Genomic DNA, 16,906 nt, shown 5'->3' with positions numbered 1-16,906 from the left:
CACAGAATCAGGCTGTACAGACTCCTCGGAGATAGTGTACACTGTTCCCTAGAACTCCTGTCTGGCTTTAATCCCAAGGCCCGGATACCTTATTGTAGGCTTTTATCCTTGGTAAATAATCCTCCTCAGGTACTCATTCTTGCTTTACACTTCTACTCTCTCTGCCCTTCAGCTTACTTGTATTAGCTGGACATGTTGACTCTGCTCGACTTGGTAGGAACTACAGGGTTGCTTCCAGGAGGTAACCTCTTCCCCTGGGGTAGATCTTCTGAGCTAACCATGGCTCTCTTGATCAGCAGGTAGACTAGGATCCCTCTACTAGTCTCCTGGTGGCAACTAGAAGCCTGGACTGTCTAGTTGCATGTCAGGAGAAAGCTCTGGCTTGAGCCTTCTAGCTTGTCTCTGTAGACTCCTGACCTTCAACTCTCTTTCCCTGTCTGGGCCTGAATACTTATACCAGGGGTACTCTAGCTCCCTCTAGCGTCTGGGATGACTAACTACAGAGACTAGGCCTGATAATGCATATAACAGGGAAACATTGCATACAAACAATACCTTATAAATTACATAAAATGCACAATTAGAGATAACATTCCTGTCCACAGTGAGGAGGAGTAGCGCACACACCAATTGACCCTTGTGTAGTGCCCACGCTTATCTAGTGGGGACACTACATACAACCACGCTTTAACGTTGCCCGACCTCGGCGCAACATGGAGGGGCCCTGCCCAGCTGGATACTGCACCTGAAAAAGAGACCAAAAAGTAAAGCAGGAGAAAGAGATCTACATTTGCAGGAGCACATTACATGCATAAATCAGGCAGTCCACTGGCTTAGGAACAAGTAACGGTGAAAAGGGGCGTCGCTCTCTTCTCTCAGGATCATATGAGGGAACAGGGGCGCTGACCTGGCACAGCGTAGCAGTGTTACCAGGATAGTCCATATGTGCAAATTGTCCTTAATAGAACAGCAAGAGAGAAAAAAAAAACAATTTAAAAATTCTTGGAGGCTCAAAGAACAAATATGAGTCCGTACCCAGGTTCTTGTGCTTATTTAGTGTGAGTGTCTGTCACCAGCAAGGTAGAATAGCAAATCACAGAGGCTCGCTTACAGTGGAGTCCATCTCTGGGCACGTTTCCTTAAAAGAGTAAAAATCTCAGAGGCTCAGGTACTTTTGAGTCTATCACTGGGCACGGTTCCTTAGCATCAAGTTGCACCATCAAATGACAGCACATGAAAGATAGCCCACACTTTCCAAATGGCATAAAAACGAATGCTGTAATACCCCTGATCAACCTGAAAAGGGGGTTAAGGGTTTAAGGTGCAACAAAGGAACAGGCACAACTTGGTGTGGGATAGTAGAAGTAGGCAGGAGGTCCTGGAAACACACATGGCTTTGCTGACATTTTTATTTCAGTGGGTGACCACTACCACTAAGCCGTGGGTGAACTGGCAGCAGCAACAAAGGACCAAAAACAAAGGACTCCTGTCCTGAAAGGGCTAAATTTTCAGAAATAATCCCTTGGCAAAGCAAATCAAAGGCCTAGCAGGCTAATTCACAAGGGCTTATCATAATCACCCAGCTCTGCTGGCAAATAAGGCCTGTAGTAATCCTCCACAGGCGGATGTGCCCACATTACAGTATTAGGGGGCAGCTGCAGCATGAAGGGACCCCTAATAGGTATTGGCCCCATAGGCCTAGGGGTAAGGACAGTTGTGGACCGCACCGGTCCAGGCATGATTATGGTAGGCTGTGCTGGATTAGATACCGCCGCCGCAAGCGGTCCGGTGGGCTTTGGAATAACTGACTCTGCGCAGCAAGTCACAGGGTTAGAGGGCCTTCTTGGGAGCCCCGACGGAGCGGTGGTAGCAGAAGGTGGCCTACGGGTGGAGACAGGCACCCTTACCTCTTCCTTCTTAGGCGGCGTCTGGATCCTGGCGGTGGCAATCTTGCGTAGCTCCCGCAACTTCTCTTCCAGACGGACGATCCGGTCACCCAGGCTCTCAGTCTCAGAATCGCTGTCTTCTGCTGTCGCCGCCGGCGCAGGTACAGTGTAGGATGCATCGGACGCGGCCGCTGCAGGTTCCGGTGGCGCATCAGGTCTCCTACCCTTCCGGATATTCTCCAGGGTAACGCGGAGTCCTTTCAGATTCTCCATGTCTTGGATTGTTTTCTCCCGGCGAGGCAGCTTGGGGGATGGATAGGGACTCACCCATTTCTCTAACACAGTTGGCTGCCAAAAGACGTTAGGGCCAATGAAAGAGCCCCGCTCTTGGAATGCGTGATGGGCCTGTTCTGGAGAGCGCACAGGTTTGAACTCGCAGCCAGAGTAGTCCTCATCTGCCTCCCAGTCCTCCGGTTCTTTCTTAGGACGGGTCACGGCAGTAGCATATGGGCCTCGCAGGCTCTCGGCAGGGGTGAATTCTACTTCCTCTCCCTCGCGGAGGTTATGCAGATGCTCGGGGAGGTAATCCCGCTTGACGGACCTCCGGTTGACATATAAGTCTCTGCCAGTAATATAATCTTGTATGAACCCGTAGCCACGGTTCTTATCAAAAGACACAACCAACCCCTTTCTCCTTTCCAGGCGGGGTTGGGTATTAGGGTGACGTTCGTGAACGGACTTAGCCAGTTCTTCGTAGTAGATCTTAGTCTTGGTATTTTTCTTTATGGCGGCCTCCCGGATCTCTGCCATTAGTGCTGACCACTTGAATGAGGGCTGAAAGAAGTCTCTCCAGGAGCCATAGTAGTTCTCCGGTTCTTTCCCCAGTGGCGGGCAGGCGGGTCTCTCCGGTCCCGGAGAGTAGGCCGGTGGAGCGTCCTCTGGCTCTACACCAACATCTTCCATTTTTAATAAATCAGGCACGGACATCCCAACAGAGCAGTCTTCACTCTCCAACATGCTCGATCCTTCTCTGGAGAGCAACAGGGTGGCGCCAATAAGTTCAGACAGATCCTCCCACTGCACTGGGAGGCCGCCCCCCAGGTACTCCAGTATGGGGAGGCGGAGTCCATTTCTACAGACATGCAAATGTCCAGACAGGGCGGTGGTGCCGACTTTGAGCGTTTTCCCGCTCTTCTCAGCAAAAAGGCGCCAACTTTTACCACCAATTCAGGATGAAGATGACGCAGCAGTAAACTCAAGCAAGCTCAGCGGCCATCTTTAGCAAAACGCTGTCTGTTCACTGACAGCAAGCGGTGGCTTAAATAAGCAGCAAACAGTCCAGAACACACTATCTTCACACCGCAAATTATTAAAGTTCTCTTTAGCCCAGCAATTTTTCAATAAAGCAATAGGGCTTAGTCACTTTTTAGGTGGATAATGGCACACAGTTTTGTAATCCAACAATGGCGCAGATATGCTCGGATCCTGTTCTTGACGCCAATTTATGCGGTACGCCAGACATGCAGGGTAATGCGATTGTGAGGTCACGGTCAATGGCAAGCGAGGGTCACTCACAGTTATATAAGGAAACCCTGGGCAGGCATACAGCAGTGAAGGAGAGGCTGGCACAAGAGTCCTCTGGGGCACACTCTGGATTCGGGGACCAGGCCTGGTGATGGATGAGGTGCCCTGGGTGTTACAGGTGTTTTATGTGCCTGGGGCAAGGTCCCTTTAAGATACGTGACGCCAGTGCCGGTAACGGTGGCACACCGGTGGAAGGTCTTAATAAGCAAGGAACACAGATGGCAGGGTGAACCAAACTTTGCTTTACTGTAATCAATTCCACTTTATACAGTTAGACGGCAACTCAGTTCCATATGTCAAGTACACTTCGCAAGCAGGGTTTCACAGTTATGGCAGGTATACGGTACTTTGGCAAGATACACAGAGGGTAAACATCCACATGCACAGAATCAGGCTGTACAGACTCCTCGGAGATAGTGTACACTGTTCCCTAGAACTCCTGTCTGGCTTTAATCCCAAGGTCCGGATACCTTATTGTAGGCTTTTATCCTTGGTAAATAATCCTCCTCAGGTACTCATTCTTGCTTTACACTTCTACTCTCTCTGCCCTTCAGCTTACTTGTATTAGCTGGACATGTTTACTCTGCTCGACTTGGTAGGAACTACAGGGTTGCTTCCAGGAGGTAACCTCTTCCCCTGGGGTAGATCTTCTGAGCTAACCATGGCTCTCTTGATCAGCAGGTAGACTAGGATCCCTCTACTAGTCTCCTGGTGGCAACTAGAAGCCTGGACTGTCTAGTTGCATGTCAGGAGAAAGCTCTGGCTTGAGCCTTCTAGCTTGTCTCTGTAGACTCCTGACCTTCAACTCTCTTTCCCTGTCTGGGCCTGAATACTTATACCAGGGGTACTCTAGCTCCCTCTAGCGTCTGGGATGACTAACTACAGAGACTAGGCCTGATAATGCATATAACAGGGAAACATTGCATACAAACAATACCTTATAAATTACATAAAATGCACAATTAGAGATAACATTCCTGTCCCCAGTGAGGAGGAGTAGCGCACACACCAATTGACCCTTGTGTAGTGCCCACGCTTATCTAGTGGGGACACTACAATTCAGGCACCTGTTTGCTCCTATTTCAGTCATTGGGATTATTCTGGACACAGTCTGTGTCTTGTTCCTAGGCTTGACAGGGTTCTCTAAGACCCCAGTTGCAAGGCTTTTTCTCTTACCCTAGAAGACCTTGCAATGTCCAGGTCTAGGCCTTTGGAGCACATCATCTTATGGGAATGGATGCTTTTCAGGTCTGGGTTTTCCAGACTTCTTGTCACTAATTGGGTCATCATCTTTCATACTCAAACTCTGGGTTAGAAGAATTATCTCTGACCTGACTGTGAAGATTCACCTTGACATATTCTGTTGGTGTGCAGGCTCGTTCCTTTTTAGCAACCTTCCATCAGTCTTTCTTCCATGTATATATCTACAGGGTGCCTACAACCTACTCTATCTGTCTTTGCTGCTTGCCACAGTCATAGCAATTCTCTACTTTGGTCTACTGGATTATTTCTCCAGTCTCCCTGGACCATCTTTCTGTTTCTTCGTCTAATGTTTCTGTTTTTAGTGCGCCTAGAATTATTCAATTTAAAGAGTCATCCCGCAGCTTATCAACGTGTAATTTGTTCAGCGATTCTGCAGAGCCATGGATAGAGGTGCTCTCTGCAGCACTCCTATTTGTGGTTTTCTGCTTGGTGACAATTTTCTCAAGGAGCCACTCTGGCCCCATGCATCTCCACTGGATACTCCTCCTTACCGTGATTTTGGTTAATTTTCTTGTTCATCTTGCTATTTATATTTTTCTAGAGCAGGGTTAGTCCTGGGGTTTTTACCAACCATTTTCCTCCTGACAGGTGAATTCTTCCCCGTAGGCTAAACCATCTAGGTCCCCTAGATCACTAGGTCTCCTTGGTCAATCCTACAGTCCATTCGCTGGTCGGTAGCCAGTTGTTTTGGTCCCTTCTGTTCACCAGGTGCCTGTTGGGCAGTCTATTTGGTTGTCATTCATGCTAGGGTGAGCTCTGAGTTCAGCCGGTTTGACTCGTCCTCCCTTTCCCTATGTGGGGTCCAGGGCTTCTGGAGGGAGGGATATAACTGGTGGCAGGAGCTAACACTTTTTTTTTGTTTGTTAGTGTTGCCTCCTTGTGGCAGCAACTATACCCAGGGTCTCCTATTTCCCCCAATAAACGTATTGAAAAAAGGATTTTACAAGTGAGTCACAAAAAATCCTGTTGCCCATCTCAGGAAGCAAAAATGCTAGGCTTAGAGATTATCGTTTAACTACTATTGCAGTATTGCGTGATGCACAGAAATTTATTGGCAACAGGTTTAGCAAGAAAAAATGTCTTTACTCTTTACAAATGCAAATTAAATTCACAGTATAAGGAATGACAAACTAGGGAAATAGAATAAACCAGTTAGGTAGGTATCAGACAGATAAATGGTATTTTCCTCACTCTTTCCGGCATAACATTTTTTTCTTTCTTTCAGTCCGTTAAGATAAGTCCTTATCAAAATGATCTTGGCAGAACTCTCATCACACTTGAAGACACCAGGACCTTTTATGTATGGGAACCGAGTACTGTAAATGAAGCATAAGAATAAAACATATGCATAGATGCTCATTTTTCACACATACCAGATTTTCCACATTTTTTGAACAGGAAAAACTGTATTTGTAGACAATAGTAGTCACGTATATACACTCATTAACAAAAGAAAAAACGCACCTAGATAGAAATGTTTGATTTTTGCAAAAAAATTGGCATGCAGTTAGGTCTCTGGCAAATGTGTAAATGATTATAGGTCTGGTCGGATTAGACCCTGGGTCTTGCCGCAAGAGGATGAAAAAGTGCTTCCCCTGATGCCCTATAAAAAGACTCACAGAGGTTATTTTTGGGTGGTGTACCTCGGTGAGAAATCGTTGATTGCTAGACATGCCTTTACTACACAATCAAAGACATTTTGCCCAATTGACAATCTTTGAGAGGGGGCAGATCATTTGACTTAGAGAAGCCGGACGGTCTTTTGGATGACCTGTCCTCCATCCCGCCAACTGCGTTCTGACTTAGCTGTTAGCAGGTAGTGGGAGCAGGAGTTACGTGAGGGCGCTCGTACACATGGCCAATATAGAGAATTGTTTAATCCACTGACAAGCATGTGCAGATTTCACGGTTTCATTGTACACCATCCAGACACAGTTGGCACCTTCCACTATTTCCAGACGATTTGAAGAAGGAAATTTGGTGTCATGGCGCCCATTACGTGCCTGACCATTGATAGACAGCTATCATTGCCATTGTTTGCAGTGGTGTGAACAAGGAACCTGGACTGCGACAGACTTGAACCATATTGTCTTTAGGGAGAAATCCAGGTATTTTTGGGATCCTGCGATGGTTGAGTTTGAGTATAGAGGCCTCGGGATGAGAGCTTCAATTCTGCCTTTGTTGTGGAGCGACACACTGCCCCAACTGCTGGTGTGATGATGTGGGGAGCCATCGCATATGTCAGTCATTCATCCCTAGTAGTTATAAGAAGGACACAAGCTCAACGATATGTGCAGGACATATAGGATATGTGCGGCCACATGTTGCCTCTCACAGCAGGGCTTCCAACTGGCATTTTTCAGCAGGATAATGCTCACCCACACACAGCAGGGGTTTGCTAGGAATGTCTCCCCCAGACTGCATCACTTCCTTGGTCTGCCTAGTCATGAGAGTTTTTGGCAATCAAGCATTTACAGGACAAGCTGGGACACCAGCTTCAGCAACCTACGAGTGTGCAGGATCCACAGAACTAGCTGCAACATTTGTGGTGAAATATGCCACAGGTAGGGTTGCCACCTGGCTAGGAACACAACGGCCAGGCCGGTAATTTAGTGCCCCTGCCAGTGCCGGTAATTTTTATATATGGACTGTTACTAATGAGCACTTCCATTCTGGAACGCTCATAGGTCCAGCCTTTACCAGCCGCACCCCTTCCCCCACTTGTGTTAAGAAAAATAAAACCTCACCTCCTCCAATAGATGGCACCGGGGTCAGGACACTAATGGGCGCATTAGTAATTCTGGGGGGCACTAATGGGGGCATAACTATTACTGGGGGTGCTAATGGGGACATTATTAATTCTGGGGGGCACTATTTAGGGCATTAATATTACTGGGGACACTAATGGGGGCATTACTATTACTGGGGGTATTATTAATTCTGGGGGACACTGATTGGAGCTTTAATATTACTGAGGGGCACTTATGGGGACACTATTAATTCTGGGAGGCACTAATGGAGTCATAACTATTACTGGGGGCACTCATGGGCGCATTATTAATTCTGGGGGGAGCTAATGGGGCATTATTATTACTGGGGGTCACTAATGAGGTCATTATTAATTCTGGGGGGCACTAATGGAGGCATTATTATTACTGGTGGGTACTAATAGCGGGCATTATCAATTCTGCGGGGCACTAATGGAGGCATTAATATTACTGGGGGGCACTAATAGGGGCATTATTAATACTGGGAGCCACATTATGACATAGTGACTTAACAGCCATTTTAAGCTATATAACCCCACAACCACTCCCCCTTTGGGGTGTGGCTTAACTTGGCCGGTATTTTTTGTTGGGAAAGGTGGCTAGCTGCAGTAACCATATGGAACTTGTATGCCTCCAGGTGGTCCAACATGGTACTAGAGACTTGTTTCAATTGTACAATAAACTTACCCTTTCTCTCTAATATTGAAATCACTTATCACATATATTGTCATTCCATTCATACATATAAAGTTTCATTTGATTCTAACAACTCATTCTTGGTGCGTTTTTTTTTTTGTCAGTAAATGTTTTTATACACATAGGGGAGATTTATCAAAACTGGTGTAAAGTAGAACTGGTTTAGTTGCCCACAGCAACCAATCAGATTCCACCTTTCATTTTCCAAAGGAGCTCTGGAAAACAAAAGGCAGAATCTAATTGGTTATTATGGACAACTAAGCCAGTTTTCCTTTACACCAGTTCTGACAAATCTCCCCCATAATGTTTCAGTCCAAAACACGGACATTCTTCAGTTACAGATTGCAGAGGAGTAAATCAAACGCACATTGGTGATACAGAGTTGTTATACGGTACTCCTGCTAGGTATAGGGGCAGCCTATTTTTAGTGGGAGTACCATTTCACACAGCTGCATTGCCAATGTACATTTGATTTACTCCGCAATCTGTGTCTGAAGAAGGTCTGTGTTTTGGACAGAAAAGGTCATGTATATATTGAGTTTGTATCATATGGAACTGCAATAAGGGCCTGCACCTCTACATGAGGCGCATCCACCACCAGCGCATGGGTATTATGACCAGCGTATATCACCGGTCTTAATAAATTACACCAACAGTTTCCAAATAATGCCAGTATACAAAGAGCAAATATTATTACTACATATTACCATCTTACTGTTACTGAACAAAACCCAATATAACAAGACCAACATTATCCAATACTAACACTATACAACACTATGCCACATCACGACCACATATAACCACCAGTAACTGAATATTACCACCATATTGTTACTGAACAGCAGTGAACCATACCATGACCCTATAATGGTAGATACCAGTTGCACTGCAGACCATATAAGTGTATAGGGTACAATTACATCCTGTGAATTACAGGTGACATTTACTCCAGTCCAGACCACCATGATGACTTCTCCCAACTATGCTTATATCTGTGAAATTTGACACACATACATCTTTGGCTCCTCACTTTCACCATCCCCATCTTTTCTGTACCCTCTAAACAAACTCCTTATTCATAGTGCCCCAAATGGTAATAATGCCACCCTTGGTTCCCCACACTGTATTGGTACCCCCCTTTTATGTTGACTGTAGGCTCCACACGGTAAGTGCCCTCCTCACAGTAATACATTAAAGAGGTTGTCTCACTTCACCAATGTAAACAAAGTTAATACAAGGCACTTACTAATGTATTGTGGTTGTCCATATTGCCTCCTTTGCTGACTTGATTCATTTTTCCCTCACATTATACACTGCTCATATTTAGTGGGTTACAACTACCCTGAAATCCAGCGATGGTGGCCAGGCTTAGAAAACGCTATAGGAAAAAGTGCCAACCTAAGCGTACTCCCGTGGTTCCAGCCACCAGAGAAGCTTATGCCTTTTCCTATAGTTTGCAAGCACGGCCACGGCTGCTGGGTGGTCATAACCTGAGAAACGAGAAGGGTATAATGTGAGGGAGAAATATATCCAGCCAGAAAAGGAGGCAGTATGAACAATCACAGTACATTAGAAATTGCCTTGTATTAACTTTTCTACTTAATAAATGTCATTTGCTGAAGTGAGACAAACCCTTTAATAGTGCTCCCTTGCTCCAATTGGTACTCTCAAAAATAATGCTCCCTTTTCTGCCCCAAACTCAGTAGTAATGCCCCTTTTATTCTCCTACTCAGTAAGAATGTCCTTTTTTTGCCCTACTTAGTAAAAATGTCACCATTATGCCTCATTCAGCAATAGTGCCCCCTCTTGTGCCCCTCTCAGGAACAGTGTCCCCTTTTATGTCTCTCTAGTAAAAGTGTCCTCTTTAATGCCCTCACTCAGAAATAGTGCCCCCATTTGTGCTCTTCTGAGGCATAACGTCCCCTTTAATGCTCCTCTCTGTAATTATGCCCCACTTGCAATAGTGCAACGTTTTATTCCCCTCTGTAGAAATGCCAGCTTTTCTGCCTCCGCACAGGACAGATGCCCTCCTTGTACGTCTCTTACTGCAATATTGTATATCCCACCATTAACTGCGCCCCTAAAAAAATGTTACTCACCTAATCCGGTTCCCATGATAAGGGACTTATTGATCTGCATCAGAGGCCCACTGACATAATCAGCATGCGTGTCCTAGAACTCAGGCTTGAACTTGTATATTGCGGCTTACAAGTCTAATAAAGCCAAAGGCTTTCTGCCATAGTTTTATGCAAAGCTATATCAGTGGAATGGGCCCTCGAGGCACTGTTGGCCCAGCACCTGCCTGGGTTTGCTGGGTGCTAATAGTATAGCTATCCACATGCATTCTCCCACCCACTTTTCAAAAGTGATATGAGCAGCATAAAATACCAAAATGTTGCATACTTTTGAAAAAATATAAATATATATGAAATCATAAATTACTCCCATATACATTTTTGCCATTTTTGCACTTTTTACTGCAGTTTTCTGCAGTTTTTTTTCACTTTTTTTTTTTTTTTTTTTTTACATCTAGCTATTAAAGTCTATAGTGCATTATGAAATTCACCAGTATTTTTTGAATGGAATTTTTTTTTGCACCATATTTTTACCACAAGAAGAAGAAGCAAGGGGCTAATTTCACAAAGTCTTATATTTTGTCATTTTTAGCTGTTTTATAGTGTTTAATTTACTGTTTTTTTTATGTCTCCACATGGTACTTTAGGAAAGTCATTACAAGCAGTGCAATTTTTATGCCTTTGCATAGCATTTTTCACAGTTTTTGAGGGTTTGATATGGGCATGAACTATTTCAGGTGATTATTCCTTAGACATCTGTAAAAAAAAAAATGATGCAAAATAATAATCATGCATGTTTTTTTAATCACAAAAGAAGGCAAAAAAAAAAAAACCCACTATAGTGGGAATTTAGGGAATTTATTAAGCCCCTGTACCAGAATAGTGGCAACAACAAAAAAACTGTTTTTTTTTTTTCATTTTCTTTTTTTTATCTTTATTTATGTCAATACAAAGACATACACAGCACATGTAAGTACATCAGAGATTAAAGCATGTATAATCATCAATAAGTCACCACTCTGATAATCAATCAAGATGGAGATAAGACCAACTGGAGGGGCTCCCGGTACCCCAAGCCGCAGGTAAGGGACACTTGTGGCCAAAACTTTACGCTAGAGTCTACTAACTCTTCCAATCATGCTACTTTAATCATAGGCCCTGGGTAGAAATTTGGTTAAGAGACCCAAGGCCCCCCAAGGATCTCGCTCCATATTGTTTAAAGCAAAATTAGAGGACAGACAATGATAACATTAAACAATAAGAACATAGGGGGAAAAAATACATGTCAGTCAGGATATCAAGCATTCGATCATAGACCTGTCACATATAAACCGTTAACCTCTTGGGTATAAAAAATGTGAACAATTGGGGAATGCAAAATCCACAACACCAGATTTGTGGAAAGGGGGCACCAGGTGGACTAACCCTTGGCCTGGGCATATTTCTCCTCCATGTGCATAAGCCAAGGTTGCCAAGTTTTAAGGAACACACTCCTGTTGTTGTTCTCCCACCCCGCCAATTCCTATATTCGACACATAAGATTCATTTTATCATACCACATGGTCAAAGTGGGGGGGTCCACCTCCCTCCATTTGATGGGAATAAGGAGCTTTGCAGCTGTGATCATATGAGGGGTTAGCGAAGATTTATTTGGCTTAAAGTTTTTCTCTGGGCGCCACAGTAAGATCAGTGGGCCTGTGAGTTCAATTTGGATGCGACAAATCTTGTTAATAGTTGTTTCAACTTCATGCCAGAAATGTCTCAGGGCAGGACAAGTCCGCCAGATGTGTGAGATATTACCTATTCCAGTAGTGCACTTCCAACATTTATTGGAAGGGATTAAGTTAATTTTGTGAAGAAATTCCGGTGTTCGATACCATCTAGTAAGTATCTTGACCGAATTCTCTTGGACCCTCACACACCTAGAGAATCCATGGGAATGAGAAAGTATAAATGCTTTATCTGGATCATCAATTGTGATATTCAGTTCTCTCTCCCATTCCCTCAAATAAGCTGGGGTCTTCTGGTCCCTCCCAGCTAGTAATTGTCTATAGATTAAAGAAAGGCACTTTGGGGGAATGGAAGGGAGAAGGACATAATTCTCCAGCCAGGTAGGATCTGGAAGGGGAAGGTGCGAAGACCTTGAAAATTTGGCACATGTGCTTTCAAAGTCCCATTTCTGGATCATATTTATTGCAACTGCAGGGTTTCCAGTAAGGGCAGAATAATAGTCAGAGTTCGGGGGAATTCTAGCTAGGTCGCCCATTCTGAGATTATGAAAAGATCTCCAAACCCTAGACCGTTTAAGTGGATTAGTGGAGAGTATATGTGGCAGTAGCGGAAGGGGTATTATGGGTGAAAGACGTTTCCCACACATGTGGAGAGCTGGGGAAGCATTGCAGTGCATAATGGTACACCTCGTAATCTCACTCTTAACTGCTTGTCTATTGGGGATCTTGCTACTGTGTCTCCACAGAAGGTGTTCTTGATTCACTCCTAATAGAGCCCTTTCTAGAGAAACATGCAGTGGGAGAGGTTGCGGCCTGGACAGGGCCAACCATCTTTCCAGGTGGATAGCCTGAATATACGAAGACAAGTCCGGGAGGGAGATACCACCTTGTTTTCTACGTCTGGTTAAAAGCAAAAAAGAGAGTCTGGCTCTTTTATCTGCCCAGAGAAATCTACCCATAAGTGTTTTAAGTTTATTCAGAAATAGTTTTGGGACAGGGATTGGAAGAGACCTGAATGTATACATAACCTGAGGAAGAATATACGTCGTCAAAACATTTTTTCTCCCCAACCAAGAGAGGTTAGGCATCGAGGGTTTAGAGAGAAACGTTTTTATTTTATTTAATAAGGGGATATAATTAAGTCTAAAGAGGCGAGCTGGATTAGCCGGTATCATTATCCCTAAATATTTTATAGCTTCAGAGGGCCATTTAAAGGGGGTCGAGGCTTCTAAATGTCTCTTTTTAGCAGGGTCCAATGAGACTCCTAAAGCTTCAGACTTCCCCATATTAATTTTAAAATTAGAGACACTTCCAAATTTCTTAAAGGACATGAGGCATAGCTTCTTCTGGGTACGTTATCATCAGTAGAAGGTCGTCGGCAAACGCCGCCATCGTATGATGTACGCCATCTATTCTTAATCCTTTAATGTTGGGGGATTGTCTAAATTTCAAGAGAAGTGTCTCTAAAGTCAAAACGAACAGGGCGGGGGAAAGGGGGCATCCCTGTCTAGTTCCGTTTCTAATCTGAAAGGCGTTCGACAGAGTTCCATTAACCAGTACTTTGGCCGAGGGGGCTGAGTACAGTGAAAAAATTGCGTCAATGATTTGTAAGGGAAAGCCAAATGCAACTAAGCAGGATTTCATGAAAAGCCAATTAACTCTGTCGAACGCCTTTTCAGCATCTGTCCCTAAGAGTAAAAGTGGGGACCTTCTTTCTTTAGCTAAAAATATGGAATGCAGTACTCTACTGACGTTGTGTCTACCCTCCCGCCCCGGCACAAAACCCACCTGCTCTTCCCCTATTAGGTCTGGGAGCAGTTTTGATATGCGTTGACTCAAAAGCTTCGCCCACCACTTCAGGTCCGTATTAAGGAGGGAAATGGGTCGATAGCTACCGCATTCTTCCGAATCCTTCCCTTCTTTATGCAAAATAGTTATATGTGCCAACTGGGCCTGGGGAGTGAGGGAGGAACCCAACATCAGAGAGTTGCACATATTGGTGAAGTGTGGCAGCAATACCTCTTTGAACTTTTTATAATAGGCAATCGGGAACCCGTCAGGACCCGGGCTTTTACCAGAAGGGATAGTATGAAGTGTTTTTTCTATCTCCTGTATTGTGAAAGGTGTTAAGAGGCTAGCTTTCCCTGCTTCTGAGATAGTAGGTATTTTGATGGAATGGAGAAAAGAGTCGATATGATCCTGTATATGGGGGGGGGGAGAAATCCCAGGAGCATCCGTTTATTCCTCTAGGTTGTAAAGTGAAGTGTAGAATTTACAGAATTCTTCAGCTATGGCTGGGGTCGAGGTCAGTCTATTACCCTTATTAGACTTTACCGCACTAATAAAGGTCTAACTTGCGAATAAAGTTAGAACATTTGTATAAATCACTGGAGTGTGGGGGTTTAAATCTCTCTTACTTCAAAGGTTATTTTATTGCTACGCAGTTATTGATGTGCTATGAATCAGAAAATAGTGCACTTCTAGGGAAAATAGTGGGTGGCCACGCTCATAGTAATATATTCACTCTTCTGGAATCTGGGCTATTGAGGAGCTATGAGCAGGGCTATAGAGAGACTACAAAACTACTCCTGAAAGTGTGGGCTACTACTAGGACATGGTTGAAGGTAAAGGGTTCACTTACATTCACGCCTCTTTGGCATAACCTGCACTTACAAAGGTTAGATGATATTGCAGCTGACACATTCTGGCAAAAAAATAAAGTCTTGTATATCTCACAGGTAGTAAAGGATAGAGAGATTAAGTCATTTATAGAGATATCACATAATATAGAAAATGTTTCATGGTTTAGATATTTTCAACTGCGTTCAGCATTTTCCAGTTTGGACGATAAATCGGTGTTGGATATAGATAGTTCATCTTTTTTGAACGATTGGGTAGGGGGGACACTGCCTAGATTGAAGATTTCAAATATATATAAGTCACTACTTAAGGCACGATTTAGTGATACACAATCACCAGGACAAAGAGCGTGGGAGATGGATTGTCCGAATATACAAGTAGAAGGGTGGGAGAATATTTTTGGGAATTTAGGGTCACTATCCCAGAATTTTAACCATGTTTTAGTACATTTTAATATTTGTCATAGATTATATGTTACCCCTTTATGGATGAATAAATGTGGGCTAAGAGACACCTCTAATTGCCCTAAATGTGATACTTCAGGTGCGGATTATCTTCATATGATCTGGACCTGCCCAGAACTTATAAAATACTGGAATAGTATCAACAACTTTATCCGCTATAAATTAAAAATACGAATTCCCCTCGAACCACAAGTGTTTGTGCTTAATGATTTTTCCAAAATAAACAACCATAAATATCAAAAGATTTTCCTAGGTAGAATACTGATGTTGGCCAGAGTTTTGGTGAGTCGGACTTGGTTTGCTCGATGTATTCCAGAGATGAATACATGGATAAACCTAATTAACAAGGTAAAAAATTATGAGAAAATTATCTACAAACAGAGGGAAGCTGAGGAGAAGTGGACTAAGATATGGGGCGGTTGGAGGATTTGACCACTTTGTATAATTGTTCCCTTCCTTTTTTTTTTTGTGTTTTGACGCACCACAGGTATGGGGAGGGGGGCGGGGGGATAAGGGGAAAGGAAAATGAAAAAAAAAAAACTCTTTTTTCTTGTACTGTAATCTGTTTTTATATTTCAAGTAATAAAGATAATAATAATAAAAAAAACAGTGGATTTGGGGTGAGATGAACGGGATCTGCTTTGGCTGCAGACTGCCAGCTTTGGTTTGGGGGTGTTTGCATCCGGGTCAGGTGGGCGGTGTGGAGATTACAACAGTTTGCATATGTGCGGGGCGCTTTCTCATTTTCTCCAGGTCCGCTGCACCAGCTGCTCATGTAGGTTTGGCCCCTCCATTGTGACCATATTCAGGTCTGTTTGCATTTTCAGAGGTCTCACCTTATAGTACATTCTCTTTATGCTTTATATTGATATCATTATATGCTGGTTTCTATTATTTGTGCCTATGGTGGGGCAATTCAGTGGACCTGTATGTGCTGGTTATATATTATATCTATTGCATACCGCACTTTGTTCTAATTGTATACAATTTTTTAATGTGTCTGTTGGTGTGTCTATTAAACTTTATATACTTTTTATACTGATTCATTGTCGGATGTGCATTTATGGGGTGGTTCTGGTGACCCTTTCTTGGGTTAGGTTTTATTGTTTCATGCTCTTTCACCGCCCCTTGCACTCCGTATATTACTTGGTGTGCCCCCTAACCTTGTTACATAGCTCTTTGGATCTCAACTTGAGAGTTGACAGCAACAGATTCCAAATGCAAATAGCAGACTTGAAATGAACTCTGGACCTTTTATCTGCTCATTGTAATTGGGATAATGAGGGAACAACACTTACCTGGCCATGGAACAGCTGAGAAGCCAATTGTCCCATTACTTTTGGTGCCTTAACAAGTGGGTGGCACATGTGCGGGCTGTTGGGGTTCCTGCACCGTTCGCCTGGTTTGGATGTGAGTGCCCTCGGATTGGAGCTGGCGGTCTGCGGTTGAGGCACATCTTGTTTGTTTCATTTCAAATCCATTGTGGTGGTGTATAGAGCCAAAAATTTTGGAATTGTGTCCATGTCCCAATATTTATGGACCTGACTGTACATAACAAATGTTGAAAAGATATCACAAAATGGCAGTATGATTGAAGGGGGCCTGTCGCCGGGATTTTGTGTGTGGAGCTGGGGACGCGGGTTGCTGGATGGCCGCTGGCGCATCCGCGGTGCCCAGTCCCCGTGGCTCTGTGTGCTTTTGTTGTGTAGAGGGGGCTATTTGGTGCATGTGCGGATTGGCCTGAGATGAGTCCTGTCCCTGAGATGAGTCGGGGACGGGACTCGTCTCGGGTTGATT

The 16,906-nt window shown here is 44.0% G+C and overlaps 1 long non-coding RNA gene across 1 annotated transcript; it reads left to right on the top strand.

Annotated features, from left to right (window-relative positions):
• Nucleotides 1–1,301: 1,301 nt before the first annotated feature.
• On the top strand, nucleotides 1,302–16,821 carry LOC120989290. The gene is made up of 3 exons (XR_005776247.1): nucleotides 1,302–1,314; nucleotides 11,240–11,248; nucleotides 16,696–16,821. It is a non-coding gene; the product is annotated as an uncharacterized LOC120989290 (long non-coding RNA).
• The last annotated feature ends 85 nt before the right edge of the window (nucleotides 16,822–16,906 follow it).

The sequence above is a fragment of the Bufo bufo genome, chromosome 2, assembly GCF_905171765.1.
Source record: "Bufo bufo chromosome 2, aBufBuf1.1, whole genome shotgun sequence".
NCBI lineage: Eukaryota > Metazoa > Chordata > Amphibia > Anura > Bufonidae > Bufo > Bufo bufo.
The sequence above is the reverse complement of the archived record's forward strand: the minus strand, read 5'-3'. Positions and strand labels throughout refer to the sequence as shown.